The sequence below is a fragment of the Ambystoma mexicanum genome, chromosome 5q (assembly GCF_040938575.1).
Source record: "Ambystoma mexicanum isolate Mex_15411 chromosome 5q, UKY_AmexF1_1, whole genome shotgun sequence".
NCBI lineage: Eukaryota > Metazoa > Chordata > Amphibia > Caudata > Ambystomatidae > Ambystoma > Ambystoma mexicanum.
This window is the reverse complement of record NC_090933.1, coordinates 1,037,521,591-1,037,538,586: the sequence shown is the minus strand read 5'-3', so window position 1 is coordinate 1,037,538,586 and position 16,996 is coordinate 1,037,521,591. Positions and strand designations below refer to the sequence as shown.

Below are 16,996 nucleotides of genomic sequence, written 5' to 3'. Positions count from 1 at the left end.
TGTGATTGTATCAGTAAGGTAGAGCGATTGTCTGAATTGCAAATGCTACATAATCTGCCATGGTTTGCATTTTGTACAAGTTGCTGAAAAGGAATGCTCTCACAATTTGGTATGGAAATATACACAAATCGCTCATTTGGGATTTCTTCCTGTATCACTTTGTTACAGAGTTGCATGTATGTTTCCACATGTACGAAATTTGGAAGATTTCATTTACAGGTATAGCTTTGTTTTCCAATACTAATAGTATGTACATTGGAAATTCTTGTGGATCTTCTTGTGAGTTCATAGTGAATCTCACCATTCCAGCACAGTCGTCCAATTGTTGCCTTACTCCACTGTATGTGTTGTCAGGATTGCTTGTTGCATTTCTATGCAGTACTAACATTTGCAAGCACAATTGGTCTGTGCTGTGCGGTAAATATTGTTAACAATTGGTGGCAATTGAAATAGAATATTTATTGCAACATTTGCATAGCAATTTACCCCACTTTCATTTGTAAATTTGAATGGGCCAGCAAGTTCTTTACCTGAGTGCCTTTTTCAGTTTTTCTGTTTCTTCTTTGCCGACGTGCCTGGTTCACATTCCCTAATAGGTTCTTCTATGTTTGCGGCAATTGATGAAACTTTAGCTTCTTTTCTTTTTTTTGCAGAATTTCCTGTTGCATTCTGTTGCATTTCTGTTTCATTTACTTTTCTTTTACCACGTTTCACTTTATCTGGAACAGGGTATTGTTTCAGATGAGGGGTGTACAGTGAACGCAATCTATTGTATTCTAGAATGCAAGGAATATCAGCTTTAACTTTACTTGAATCAAAGTTAATTAACAAAAGACCGTCAAGTGTACGTAAGCGTGATAATGCTACGTAGCTCATGCCTTCCTTAAACACTGCCTTTCCTATATCTATCAATGCTTTATCTAGGGTAAGACCTTGGTATTTATGAATGGTAACTGCATATGCAAGAGTTAGAGAAAATTGCTCTCTACGTACATACATGTCTTTAAAGAGAAGGAATGGAGCCATTGAGCACCCTATCCTTTTTACTTCTGAAAATTTATCAAAGCGAATATTTACAAACTGAGTACTGTTATCACGTGGGTGTGATTGAAAGCCAACAACTGTGCCCAGTGCTCCATTAACTAGCCCTTGCTCTACGTCAAGGTTACGTTTAAGCATTACTCTACAATTTAATGATAATTTCAATATTTTTTCCAACCCAGCTGTGTTGGAGATTGAATGTTCTAAACTATTTAGTCTTGTCGTGGCTTGCTCACACATGGGTACTGTCAAACCATGTACGTTTAGTTTGTCTGTGGCGCTAATTTCTATTATTGCTTGCATTTCTTTCTTTAGCATTGTTCACTGAATTTGAAACAGCTTACAAGAGTTGGCATTAAGGCCATACAATTGACATTTTTGTGCGCTATTTGTTCCATAACATCAGTTGCGCATGCATTATCGCCATGAAGTGCATGTATATGCCGCTTTTTCAATACAGCTTGTGCTTCTTGCGATAATACACCAACTCTAATACTATTTAAGATGTTGGCATAAGTGAGATCTGCAGATTGCCGCGTGTTCTCAGTTAATTCTCTGTATTGGAAATGTTGCCAAAGGTTAACAATACCTATGCTACCAACAGATTTTCGCCAGAGTTTGTGGCCTAAGGTTTTAAAAATCGGTTCACCTTTTACTGGTGTCAATTGTAGAAGATCTCAGAAAAAGATAATGTGTTTCCCAGCAAAGAGATCTTCCTTATTACTTTTAAGTACTCCGTATTACTTTTAAGAATCTGAGATGAATCAAAGCCAACATTAGATTGGAGACCATGCTCACTTCATCTATTAGTAACATTTTCATTTGCTTCAATACTCTCCGTAATTCCATTGCAGCTTCTGCAGAAAGTTTGTAGTAGTCTAACTTATATTGATGCTCTACTGGAAGCAGTAGTAATTGGTGTAAAGTCACACCGCCTATGTTGTAGGCCGCTAAACCTGTGCGGGCTGTTACAACAGCTGACAGTTTGTTGTTTGTCAATTGCTGCAGGAACTTGCTAATAATTTTGATTAAGAATGTTTTCCCTGATCCAGCTTCCCCACTGACATACAGCAGTATAGGTTTGTAATTTTGGCAGATACATTCTTTATTTTCGTGCTGTACGCCATGCATAATTTGTTTTGTTACCTCTTCGAAAATGGTGCGCTGATCGTTGTTAAGTTTTCCTTGTTGCACAGTTAAGTCCTCTGTATCTTCTTGATACTGATACATAGTGTTTTCTACTTCTGCCATAGCAACTTCAGCCTCATTTGCTATAAGTGGTTGTCCTAATGGCTCTTGACTTCCTGTTACAGAAGGTTGACTACTGTCGGAAGAGTCTTTATCTAGTTGGGTCTGAATTTCTTCTTCTTGTTGCTGCTCATTGTGTAACATTGTTTTGTACTGCGTAAAGTTAACATCGGTCATAGTGCTTTCATTTGCTTTGAAAGCATGTTCATAGCCCTCATAATTATCTAGTATGTCTTCCTCTTTTCTCCATGGTTTGAAAGTTGTAAAAGAGACATGTAATATAGTTCTTTCTGTTGAGGAGTTTTTAATGACAACTTCACATGATTAATTAAGCTTCGTTTGTTAAGTTTCACTAAGCTCCCTTCACAATCGGTCACTCTATATCTACGTTTACTTTCATTGGGTTTTACATTATTTTTGTGTGCAAAGATTTGAGCTATGTGGTAGAGACACATGCTTTCCAGAGTGGTACTCCTGTTCGGATAGTATGTGTCCAGTAAATTGTTTTTCAGAATGTCTTGGCTGTTGGGATCATTTCTGGCAATAGTTTCTATGTCGGCATATGATTTAAGCACTCTTTTTCTAGATTTTGCAGGACCAAAACTGAGCCATACTATGTTGTCTGATTTTCCATACAAAGCAGTGCCGGTTAAACAATCTGCTGCTTCATAGGCCCCACATTCTCTATGAGAGAGCATTTTTATGCATAGGCTGTACTATTTCTGTGATAATGTTTTGTCTGATAGTAGGTCATCCCAGAGGTCTTGAAGCTCTGTTTTTTCTGCTTTTGTTAAGTAGCCTGTAACATATCATGCAACAGCAGTTGAATTGTCTGCAATCTACTGCACATCTATGTTTGCATTCCATAATAGGGAAATGATTGCATTATAATCATTGATATATTTTGATTCTTCACTTCTTTTTATGTAATACGTGTTTTTAGGTGATTTACCTTTAACACTTTGTCGAACTGAAGACATGAAGTTGTTTACTTCACCTGTTTCTGTAACTGGTCTGGGGAAACCAAAGCAGCATTTGGTGTAGTATTTATCTTTGTTTTTGTATTTACGGCAACAATATTTGCCACATTTGTGTCTTTGAAATTGTAAAATCTGCCATGCAGCTCACTATGACTCTGTTGTGAAGGGATTTCGCTTGTGACATATTTTTGGATAAACTGCAAAACAGTGCTATCACTGTCGTGGCCAAATTTCGGTGCACCTTTGATCCATAACAGCATGTGAATATGTGGTGCACCTCTCGCTTGATATTCTTTCTCCAAAAGAAGTGTTGCACTTCTCCAAGGGGAGGAACACTTTTATTGCAAATAAAGTGTAGCATTGCAATGAAACGATGATGGAAATATCTTGAGACATTAACTGGATCTAGAGAGCAAAGTTCTCCAGGTGTTAATATATATATGTTGTTTTTGTTGCTGTTTGCTATGCATAGGAACTCATGCAAATCTTCCCATGCGTATTCTGCATAAGCTAGCGTAACAAACCAAGTTGGTGGTCCAAGGTTTCTGATCATGCAACGCACGTCTCCGTGCCGTCTAAACCAGTATTCCTTTGTACCACGCATGTTTGCAAACAAATTTGTTATACTTGATTGTAAAACCTCATCTTTTTCTTGTACTTTTTGTATTAACTGCGTAGCTGACATATTTTGAAAGTGCATTCCAGATTTAAGAATGTGTGCAACTCCATAACATAGTGTTGCTAATTCACTTTCATACAGTAGGTGGAATATGTATTCCACATTTTGTCTAAATCTGGGATCTTGGGAATACATTCGTAATGAGCGGTATTCTGATGCCCCAATCTGAGTGGGTCTATCATCGTACCTCCCACCTTTGCCAGTAGGAAATAGCAGTGGAAAAGCACGTGCTTCTATACGTTTTTCCCAAATACTCATTGGTGACCCTTTGGTTTGTCGTATTTGGTAAGTTTCTAGAGCATCATCTATACTTTCATTGAAATGAAATGGATGAATTGTGTAATGGTCTAACAGAGTGGATACTGTAGCTGGATCCAGAAGTTCGAATTGTCCAGTTTCTGATGGCTCTTGAATTATTTCAATTGTTTGCCTTAAGCTTTCATCAATATTTATTTCCTTGTAGTACTCATTGTTGCCTTTTAGATATTGCAATGCTTGTGTAACTTTGTGTAAGTATACTAATTGTTGCCAATTTCTTTTGTCCTTTGTTAGTACTCCATTTACCAAGACTATTAAAGAATGCTCTATTGAACGTTCCACTCCTAGAGTGTGTACATTTTCCGTTGGATCTAATGGCAAGTACACTACTTTGCCACGAATGCCTTTCACCAATTCAGAGGGATGTAAATTTGCTGTTTTTGGATGAAGGTGTATAATTGCTTGAAATGGGTGAACTGTTTGAATTATTATGCTCTCATACAAATTGAGCTGTTGCAGGATTTTTGGTAATGGAAACAATTTCAAATTATTTGTAATTGCACGTGAAGGAGTGTGGATGTTGTCATATTAGACGTTCAGTTACTTCATATTTGCTTTCAGCTAAAAGGTATAAAGCTAATTCAAACCATTTAGAGTCTTCATTGTTTTCTATTTTGTATGTTATGTCCACATTTTTTGTGTTCCTTTTGTAACACATTCTGTGGCAACATACACGCACATAGTTTGTACTTCAGCCGATGACCTTTTAAATTTTAGTATTTCTTTTCTGTATGTGTGGGTTAAGATGGATTTCTGACCTCGGACCTGGAGGGGCAGAGGTTCAGAAGGCCAGCCTAGTTTCTTGGAACAGGGTAACCTCTGGACTAGCCAGACCAATCAGGGTAGCGATGGCGGCAGTCAAGACTAAGTCTCAAGAGGGGTGAGGGTGACTGAAAGACCTCAATGAGCACACAAAGCAAGGACACTTACAAATTACTCCAGACTGGTGTTATATGAAAAGTATAGACACATTTATTGCAAGGCCTTTGTAACATCGACTATAGCAAAGAATCACAATAATACTAAAGTAAACCAACACATCATAATCAATACAATATATATACAAGACCGAGGGGTCTAAGGAGTTAGGAGCACCTGATATGTAGACCACCTAGATGGGGAGGAAAACAGGCAATGCAAGTAATCATTAGGCCTAGTTCGACATTTGGAACACACCCAACTAGGAGGAAGTCCGAGCCCTACGAAGGGAGGAGCCTTATGTTCAAAAGTACCCGCACGCGCTGGTGCCACTGCACAAAAGAGGGCCTCTTCAAGGATATCAGGCAGTTCAGGAAGGTGAATGAAGCGATGCGGAACAAGTCCCCACTACTCAAGCAAGGCCTCCACTTGTGGTCAGAGGCAGGGTGAGAGTGCGGGATGGAGTCGCTATTTTGCAACAGTGGTAGAAAAGAAACGGGCTCCTGCGCAAGGGGCCACTGGTAGGGGTATGGACTACTCATCGGTCCCCGACGCAGGAAGACCCAGACTTCTCCATTTCAGTTCACGTTGCTGGCAGGTTCAGCTGTGATGATCAGGACGTCTTGACACCGTGTAGATTCTGCATAGCAGGATGCAGGGTTGAGGGTGTCCCAAATGCAGCGGACGTGCACAGGTTGTTACCACAGCAGGGCAACACGGCAACCGCGTTTACTCTGGTCTGGGCGCACTCGTCTCACTTCAGACCTGGGAATGCCAAGTGTATGAAATTCGGTGTGAGGGTGCTGTCGACGCAGAGCAAGCAGTAGTCCAAGTTTCGAGGGCTTCCCCGAAATGGCGGCGGTGACAGAGCAAAGCGTCCTGCGTAAGCTGGTCAGCCCACTGGTTGGCCCAGGGACACTTCCGAAGAGGCTTACTTGCAGGGTTTGATGAAGGTGCCGGGAATAGTTGATCACACTATTCCAATAGGTCGAAGCGCCTTCGCAGACCTTCTAGGACGATCAGATGCAGAGGGGCCTTGCAGGACAACAGCGGCTCAGGGTGCCAAACCCTCAGCGGGTCACCAGCGGTTCCTCGACTCAGCTTCTTGTTGTAGGATACTTGGCTCCTTATCCCTTGTTCGGTGTGAACTCAGGAGATTGACATGGTAGTGGTGTTTCCAGCCTCCTCTTATCCAAACTTCCCTTCACGCCAAAACGGAGAGGACCCAATGGGAGATCTTCTCACAAACACTCACACCATACGTGGACCTATCACGGACCACAGTGGTCCCAGGCATTCAGGACACTCCAGACACTCTGGCACCCATGATGTGTATTGGGACCAGACATCCCAGCCCACATCCTGGAGGCACACACAGGGCATGTAGAAGCCTGCGAAAGCGTTGTGTTTCGCGGGAAAGTGCATGACCAAATAAGGACTGCCCCGGGTCGGCTCGACCTGGGGGAAGGTAAAGGGGCAAGACGGTCAGCGGACAGGACAAATAACCTTGTGGCATGGCCATTTTGGAGCCAGGCCACTTACTCATGCCAAACACAGTAAGCGCGGATAACATGGCAAAAAAAGGTTCAAAACACAAAAGAAACGATAGCTGCCACCAGTCCTGTTCGTGACACACTTGCACCGTTCATAATAAGTCCAGCGAGATGTTTCTAGGGCCTTTGGAATGACTAGAAACCCAAGAGTGCGGTAATTTAGGTTACAGTGCCCTCTTGTGTTATGTTGCACAAAAACTGCAACATGAGAACATTTGTTTTGTTATCTCTTCAAAAATGGTGCGCTGATCGTTGTTAAGTTTTACTTGTTGCACAGTTAAGTCCTCTGTATCTTCTTGATACTGATACATGGTGTTTTCTACTTCTGCCATAGCAACTTCAGCCTCATTTGCTATCAGTCGTTGTCCTAATGGCTCTTGACTTCCTGTTACAGAAGGTTGACTACTGTCGGAAGAGTCTTTATCTAGTTGGGTCTGAATTTCTTATTCTTGTTGCTGCTCATTGTGTAACATTGTGTTGTACTGCATAAAGTTAACATCGGTTATAGTGCTTTCATTTGCTTTGAAAGCATGTTCATAGCACTCATAATTATCTAGTATGTCTTCCTCTTTTCTCCATGGTTTGAAAGTTGTAAAAGAGACATGTAATATAGTTCTTTCTGTTGAGGAGTTTTTAATGACAACTTCACATGATTAATTAAGCTTTGTTTGTTAAGTTTCACTAAGCTCCCTTCACAATCGGTCACTCTATATCTACGTTTACTTTCATCGGGTTTTACATTATTTTTGTATGCAAAGTTTTGAGCTATGTGGTACTGACACATGCTTTCCAGAGTGGTACTCCTGTTCGGATAGTATGTGTCCAGTAAATTGTTTTTCAGAATGTCTTGGCTGTTGGGATCATTTCTGGCAATAGTTTCTATATCCTCATATGATTTTAGCACTCTTTTTCTAGATTTTGCAGGACCAAGACTGAGCCATACTATGTTGTCTGATTTTCCATACAAAGCAGTGCCAGTTAAACAATCTGCTGCTTCATAGGCCCCACATTCTCTATGAGAGAGCATTTTTATGCATAGGCTGTACTATTTCTGTGATAATGTTTTGTCTGATAGTAGGACATCCCAGAGGTCTTGAAGCTCTGTTTTTTCTGCTTTTGTTAAGTAGCCTGTAACATATCATGCAACAGCAGTTGAATTGTCTGCAATCTACTGCACATCTATGTTTGCATTCCATAATAGGGCAATGATTGCATTATAATCATTGATATATTTTGATTCTTCACTTCTTTTTATGTAATACGTGTTTTTAGGTGATTTACCTTTAACACTTTGTCGAACTGAAGACATGAAGTTGTTTACTTCACCTGTTTCTGTAGCTGGTCTGGGGAAACCAAAGCGACATTTGGTGTAGTATTTATCTTTGTTTTTGTATTTACGGCAACAATATTTGCCACATTTGTGTCTTTGAAATTGTAAAATCTGCCATGCAGGTCACTATGACTCTGTTGTGAAGGGATTTCGCATGTGACATATTTTTGGATAAACTGCAAAACAGTGCTATCACTGTCATGGCCAAATTTCGGTGCACCTTTAAACCATAACAGCATGTGAATATGTGGTGCTCCTCTCGCTTGATATTCTTTTCTCCAAAAGAAGTGTTGCACTTCTCCAAGGGGAGGAACACTTTTATTGCAAATAAAGTGTAGCATTGCAATGAAACGATGATGGAAATATCTCGAGACATTAACTGGATCTAGAGAGCAGAGTTCTCCAGGTGTTAATATATATATGTTGTTTTTGTTGCTGTTTGCTATGCATAGGAACTCATGCAAATCTTCCCATGCGTATTCTGCATAACCTAGCGTAACAAACCAAGTTGGTGGTCCAAGGTTTCTGATCATGCAACACACGTCTCCGTGCCGTCTAAACCAGTATTCCTTTGTACCACGCATGTTTGCAAACAAATTTGTTATACTTGATTGTAAAACCTCATCTTTTTCTTGTACTTTTTGTATTAACTGCGTAGCTGACATATTTTGAAAGTGCATTCCAGATTTAAGAATGTGTGCAACTCCATAACATAGTGTTGCTAATTCACTTTCATACAGTAGGTGGCATATGTATTCCACATTTTGTCTAAATCTGGGATCTTGGGAATACATTCGTAATGAGCGGTATTCTGATGCCCCAATCTGAGTGGGTCTATCATCGTACCTCCCACCTTTGCCAGTAGGAAATAGCAGTGGAAAAGCACGTGCTTCTATACTTTTTTCCCAAATACTCATTGGTGACCCTTTGGTTTGTCGCATTTAGTAAGTTTCTAGTGCATCACCTATACTTTCATTGAAATGCAATGGACGAATTGTGTAATGGTCTAACAGAGTGGATACTGTAGCTGGATCCAGAAGTTCGAATTGTCCAGTTTCTGATGGCTCTTGAATTATTTCAGTTGTTTGCCTTAAGCTTTCATCAATATTTATTTCCTTGTAGTACTCATTGTTGTCTTTTAGATATTGCAATGCTTGTGTAACTTTGTGTAAGTCTACTAATTGTTGCCAATTTCTTTTGTCCTTTGTTAGTACTCCATTTACAAAGACTATTAAAGAATGCTCTATTGAACGTTCCACTCCTAGAGTGTGTACATTTTCCGTTAGATCTAATGGCAAGTACACTACTTTGCCACAAATGCCTTTCACCAATTCAGAGGGAGGTACATTTGCTGTTTTTGGATGAAGGTGTATAATTGCTTGAAATGGGTGAACTGTTTGAATTATTATGCTCTCATACAAATCGAGCTGTTGCAGGATTTTTGGTAATGGAAACAATTCCAAATTATTTGTAATTGCACGTGAAGGAGCGTGGATGTTGTCATATTAGACGTTCAGTTACTTCATATTTGCTTTCAGCTAAAAGGTATAAAGCTAATTCAAACCATTTAGAGTCTTCATTGTTTTCTATTTTGTATGTTATGTCCACATTTTTTGTGTTCCTTTTGTAACACATTCTGCGGCAACATTCACACACATAGTTTGTACTTCAGCCGATGACCTTTTAAATTTTAGGATTTCTTTTCTGTATGTGTGTGTTAAGATGGATTTCTGACCTCGGACCTGGAGGGGCAGAGGTTCAGAAGGCCAGCCTAGTTTCTTGGAACAGAGTAACCTCTGGACTAGCCAGACCAATCAGGGTAGCGATGGTGGCAGTCAAGACTAAGTCTCAAGAGGGGTGAGGGTGACTGAAAGACCTCAATGAGCACACAAAGCAAGGACACTTACAAATTACTCCAGACTGGTGTTATATGAAAAATATAGACACATTTATTACAAGGCCTTTGTAACATCGACTATAGCAAAGAATCACAATAATACTAAAGTAAACCAACACATCACAATCAATACAATATATATACAAGACCGAGGGGTCTAAGGAGTTAGGAGCACCTAATATGTAGACCACCTAGATGGGGAGGAAAACAGGCAATGCAAGTAATCATTAAGCCCAGTTCGACATTTGGAACACACCCAACTAGGAGGAAGTCCGAGCCCTACGAAGGGAGGAGCCTTATGTTCAAAAGTATCCGCACGCGCTGGTGCCACTGGACAAAAGAGGGCCTCTTCAAGGATATCAGGCAGTTCAGGAAGGTGAATGAAGCGATGCGGAACAAGTCCCCACTACTCAAGCAAGGCCTCCACTTGTGGTCAGAGGCAGGGTGAGAGTGCGGGATGGAGTCGCTATTTTGCACCAGTGGTAGAAAAGAAACAGGCTCCTGCGCGAGGGGCCACCGGTAGGGGTATGGACTACTCACCGGTCCCCGACGCAGGAAGACCCAGACTTCTCCAGTTCAGTTCACGTTGCTGGCAGGTTCAGCTGCGATGATCAGGACGTCTTGACACTGTGTAGATTCTGCGTAGAAGGATGCAGGGTCGAGGGTGTCCCAAATGCAGCGGATATGCACAGGTTGTTACCACAGCAGGGCAACACGGCAACCGCATTTACTCTGGTCCGGGCGCACTCGTCTCACTTCAGACCTGGGAATGCCAAGTGTATGAAATTCGGTGTGAGGGTGCTGTCGACGCAGAGCAAGCAGTAGTCCAAGTTTTGAGGGCTTCCCCAAAACGGCGGCGGTGACAGAGCAAAGCGTCCTGTGTAATCTGGTCAGCCCACTGGTTGGCCCAGGGACACTTCCGAAGAGGCTTACTTTCAGGGTTTGATGAAGGTGCTGTGAATAGTTGATCCCACTATTCTAATAGGTCGAAGTGCCTTCGCAGACCTTCTAGGACGATTAGATGCAGAGGGGCCTCGCAGGACAACAGCGGCTCAGGGTGCCAAACCCTCAGCGGGTCACCAGCGGTTCCTCGACTCAGCTTCTTGTTGCAGGATACTTGGCTCCTTATCCCTTGTTCGGTGTGAACTCAGGAGATCGACATGGTAGTGGTGTTTCCAGCCTCCTCTTATCCAAACTTCCCTTCGCGCCAAAACGGAGAGGACCCAATGTGAGATCTGCTCACAAACACTCACACCATACGTGGACCTATCAGGGACCATAGTGGTCCCAGGCATTCAGGACAATCCAGACTCTCTGGCATCCAGGATGTGTATTGGGACTAGACCTCCCAACCCACATCCTGGAGGCACACACAAGGCATGCATAAGCCCGCGAAAGCATTGTGTTTCGCGGGAAAGTGCATGATAAAATAAGGACTGCCCCGGGTCGGCTCGACCTGGGGGAAGGTGAAGGGGCAAGACAGTCAGCGGACAGGACAAAGAACCTCGTGGCATGGCCATTTTGGAGCCAGGCCACTTACTCGTGCCAAACACGGTAAGCACGGATAACATGGCAAAAAAGGGTTCAAAACACAAAACAAAAATAGCTGCCACCAGTCCTGTTCACGACACACTTGCACCGCTCATAATAAGTCCAGCGAGAGGTTTCTAGGGCCTTTGGAATGGATAGAGACCCAAGAGTGCGCTAACTTAGGTTACAGTGCCCTCTTTTGTTATGTTGCACAAAAGCTGCAACATGAGAAAAGGACTAAGGGAAACAAAGTCTCCCCGTACTGACTGTCTTAATGGCATGTCAGTTTCCCCATAAGAATTGAACGAAAGGTCAGAGGAAAGCTCAGAGGAGTGAAGTCTAGATCAGGGTGTAAAACAGCAGCAAAAAGTTTGGGAGTTGCCACATGGAGGGAAAATTACATACAATATGAAATATTTCCTAACAGTGTGTAATAGAAGGTTGCTATGTGCAGAATTATCGGTACTATGCTCTAAAACCGTTGCATTTTCTACGTGGCTCTCACTTCCAAAATACTTTTTCTGGATACGGTCCATTTCTTCTTGTAAGTATTTGGGTGTACCATGCAGAAGAGTGGTATTTAAATTGCCTAATTCTGAAGCTGGACATTTTGCATAATATATTTTATACACTAAATTTCTTACTTTAGAATGATGTACTGATATTCTTTTGATGTCATGGAAGGTACTTTTGCAAATAGGCCCAGAAATGCAGGCTAGTGAATGTCTTTTTAGTCCTGTGTGTTTTCGCACTACACAAATATCCATATTTTGCAGCACTTTGATTTTACTTCTGTCTTTACCTTTTACATATTGATTGAGGAACACACGTAAAGATTTGAAAGCTTTATTTGGAATGGCACACATTGTGCACGGCCATTTGTAAACTTGACAGTGTGGGTCTGCTGAATCGAGAGGTAATTCTGAGTTTTCAGAAGACAGTTTTGTAAGCAGTGTTTCTTGTTCCATGGTGGTAGTATTGATTTTCTCATACCCACGTCCACTGCTATGGATGGCAATTGTGTTTGTTTGATTTTGTTTGTATGCTTCTTCATTGAAATATGGCTCTGTGGTTGTTGTGTGACTCCATTCACCACCACAAACTTGCAAAAAATTATTTTTGTTCACCTTCCGTTTATTGCTGGGTTTCATTTGTAGTTTGGTACTTACTTTTGTTAGTGCTTTCATCCTTTTTAACACTAATATGAACAACTTCCTTTTGAGAAGGATTGCACTGTCCACGAGTGCTTGCAAGATTAACTTTCTTCGGTACGTTTTAAGGGGTGAGGATGACTTTGGTCTTCTTCTTAGTAGATTCTGAAGGACTCTGTGACGAAACATTTTTGCTAAAATACTTTTTTAACTATGGGTTCTTCTTACACTATCAGGATTATTAGGAACATTGTTAGCTGTACTGGCAGCCGTTTCTTTGACATCATTTCTGTGTTTTGTGATACTTTTTGATGGAGGACATACAGTTTCAGTAGTTGAGACCCAATTGCATTAGGTGATTTGTACCAAGATTCTCCCCTAACTCTACAACAGGTGGATGCTTACATTGGGTACCTTTATTTTTATTTGCTCTAATTCTGCGTTCCTTTCTACGGAGCTGCTTTTTGGTAGGCATTCTTTGGTGTCTGTTTAGAAAAAAAAATATTCTTTGGTCTGTTGTCCAATGTATCTGTGCTGTGTGCATGTGTGCCTAAGTGTGATGGGGAAACTCTTTGGCACGGTGTGTCAACACACAGTGACCTCTAACTATCATTTGGTAAGGCTACTTTACTGTTTGCATAGTAGTACAATGTGCTTTAGATGAGAGTACACAGTGCCCTACTTGTGCTGAGAATCATTATTAATAACCAAAATGGCAAAAACTTGCTACCGCCACTTATTTTGACAATCTAACCTTCTACGGATTTCCTATGTCATTTCAGTACCAAGCACACAGCCATTTGTCAGCCATTTCACCTGTTAATCTTTGTCCTATAATTGGATATTTGTAGGCATAGTGGTTTACAAATGAATGCTTCCTTTGGTGCCCAAAATAAACAAATAACCCACGCAGCCTACATTTTAAGTGTCAAGGACGATTATACTCGTCCTTTTTACATACACTTCAATAATAGCCTGGTACTTAAGGAGGAGTTACAATATGAAGGTTATACTGTACTTACTTTTTTGTGGAAGATGCCAAGGTTTCTTCGGATATGTCGTCTGCAGTGTAGATGTTGTTGATTCTCAGGAGAGTAGTCTTCACTAAAAGACTAAAAAAAAACATATCAATTACTTTGTGTGTTTGCAGCCATCATGATACTGCAGCATTTATTTGTACTTCTTTCGTCATACGATTCAACTTTCATGTTTCAACCCAATCCACGTGCACATTTCACTTCTCTCTGCGCACTCTTTGTATACTACTTTCAATATGCTACTTCAAAGTCCTTCAAAATATCTATCTTTTTTTAGGGGTTTGGAAATGCCTTGTTCTTTACAAAGTGTACTATGCATAGGAGAGAGGTTTGTAAGCGATAGGGCAACGCAGTAGATGGGCAAACTTTTTGTGCTTCTTAATGCAAAGCACGATGTCCAAAAATCGGTAGACCCTCCGAAGGACATGTCAGCACCACAATCGATTACTATTGTCATACAATCACATTGCAAGTAGCCTTACTGTTGGCAGTACAGAGGACAGAACTGCGCCATTTTCACATACAAAATTAAGGTCTGCTCTAAATTATACTTCTCAACTCACACGCTTTTGGCGGGTGTCACCTGCCTTGTAAAGGGCAGACTCACCCGCCAAGCCTCCTGCATGGCCATTCATTCCAATGGGCGTGTCACCCTCCAAAAACAAAATCAGCTCATTTCACCCGCACCTCACACAAAAATGGTTGAGAGCTATGCCTAAATAGGCATGCTTGCAACGTATGTACAGGGCTTCAGAAGAAAGTAAACAGTCGTGCAAATTGTTAATGGCAAATCGGCATTCTTGCACTTTACAAGGGGGAGCGTTGTTATGTGCTTCCTATGGAAATTTACCAGCATTATTTTGTCTATTTTAAATTATAAGGTTTCCACATGTACTCTGATTAGAATGAACATACCTGCACTCTATACTGATGCATGTGGTCACGGAAGGAGCTGTACGTAGAAATTCGCAATCCTTGCACAGTAGCTTGTGAAGTAGGTGCTTTGCAATCGTATGCGATTTCCATTAAGAATCATCGACAGTAATTTTGAAGTGCGCAATGATGATAACAGAGTTAAAATTAGCGAGGTTCTATGTGATTGGTGGCTGATTGTGCACCCGCTTAGTTGTGTCTAATGATGGACGCGCTTTGGTACCGCTGTAGAAAGGGTGGAAGGACTGGGTAAGTGTTACGTGCCGCACGTAGGCAACGCTTGTCCGCTGGTAGGGCGTGTCACATACGGGTTTCTATAGCTAACCCTGCATGGAAAGACGACTGTAGCCATCAGCCAATCAGATGTTCACATTACTCTTTTGTGTTGAAAGATGGTGCACACACTAAAAATGGCAGAGGTGCAGAGGGTCGGTGTTTTGCTGCTCAGAGACATTTTTGTGCAAGGCTTACAACACTATGCCGAGAGTAGGCATGTGGCACACCATTTCGATGTGCGAGGAGATGAGGTGGTCTGGAGCGCTGACACTGAGGCCAATGCTGCGGCAATTCTGCAAGTTTGCAGAGACATGCGTAGAATGACCACTCCTCATGTGGTAATTTTGCACTACGGTGCTTGCCACTTGGGATACCTGACTTCATGTACTTTGTTGGCAGATTTGGCACAGTTGGTTGAAGCAATCATGACCATCTTCCTAACATCCAAAGTTATTTTTTTTGCTTTACTCCCCAGACTTCAATGGACCAACACTTCTGTTTTCTGTCCAGATAAAATCATCGGGAGGTGCATCATCAATCGTGGCATGCGTGCATTCATGCTGCGAGTTGGTATGTTTTTTTGTAGCCACAATAACATTGCTCCCAGCAATGCGCATTACTTTGAAGGAGATGACATTGCACTATCCTCTTTGGGAAATGCGATGTTCTTTTGGAACATAAGGCTTGCTTTAGAGAAGGTTCTGTAATGTTTGCAAGAGTAAAGCAAGGACAAAAACTACAATAAAATGCATAAAATACCACATGTCTGTATGATATGTGGCCAAAAATAAAAAAAAAACGGCTCTTCTCAGAGCCTACCTTTAAGGGGAAAAAAGGGATTAGTACTTTAATGTACCGTCATCACGCTCTGCTCCTCTACATGTCCGCGAACATGGCGGTAGTTAACTGCCAGCACCTATCACCACCGGGGACTTAAGGTTGGAGCCGCATGTAAATGAGAATGAGTGGCGCTAGGGATTGGTCCATAAAGTTCAGTAGGTGTGTTCTGACCAACGTACTTTAGTAAGACCGTCTTCTCCCTCACAGGACACCACACAGCCATGGCTTTCCATGCTCGAAAACAGATTGTCTGCATTGTGGGAGACTCATGGATACATTGGTTGAAGGTGCATGCCGAAAGCTGCAGTTTATCTCCAAATCTCGGATTTCCACATGCGGAAGTGCACTGTCATGGCGTGCGTGGCATGAGGTGGCTGGACTTGGTGCCTCTTTGTGTTACTTTACAGAGAGAGCGTCCTCCAGATATACTCATCACTCATTGTGGCGGAAAAAGTTTACGCCATGTATCTGGAATTTCTTTGCAATTTGCCATGAAGGAAGGACTCGCGAAGCTCATAGACATGTTTCCAAATTGTCAAATACTTTTTCCTGTATTGCGCAAAGACAAATATGGTTGCGTTCTTCTGCATTTGGTCCACAAATGGAGAAAGCGAGACGCAATGTGAATAAGGCTGTGTGTTTTTTTAAGAGATGTTGTTATGTCCTCTTTCCACAATGAAAACATTTTGTTTCGTAGCAATTTCATTTTCCGCAGAGATGGAGTCCACCTCACATATGCAGGCAATCAGATGTTTGTTCACAATATACAAAATGCATTGCGCCCTCTTTTGCAATCACACTAACCTATCTGACAATTTGTTTCACCCAATCCACTCCTTTTCAACCCACACAACACACCACCAAAAGGCTCTTTTCAGAGCTGCCACTTACTCCCAAAGGACACTTTATTGCTTTTGCTCCGCTTGCAGCCTCCCTTTTTGCCCTCTACGACTGTCCGCAAACTTTTGCTGAACTCCGCAGGGCTCTACGGCCTTCACTTCATAGTTCTATTGTTACACTGAGAAAGGCGCTCTGAAAAGAGCCTTTTCTGTCATTTTTGTTGTTTTTACGTTCATTGATTAACAGCACTCCACATACTAGGAGGAGAGGCGAGAGAAGGGTAAGGAAGGGATACCAGCCACGGGAATAAGAAAGGGCAACTGAACAGATACATGTTAAGGGTGATCTTTATTTAGGTAAGGAGCAAATCTTCTGGTGCTCGCTGACTGCAGCCTCAAAAGCACTTCGAAGACTCTCCCCCCTGC

The 16,996-nt window shown here is 41.7% G+C and overlaps 1 long non-coding RNA gene across 1 annotated transcript in view; it reads left to right on the top strand.

Moving 5' to 3' along the window:
- LOC138498672 (uncharacterized) overlaps positions 1-16,996 on the top strand; it is a 319,106-nt gene that overhangs the window by 181,216 nt on the left and 120,894 nt on the right. The window lies entirely within an intron of this gene.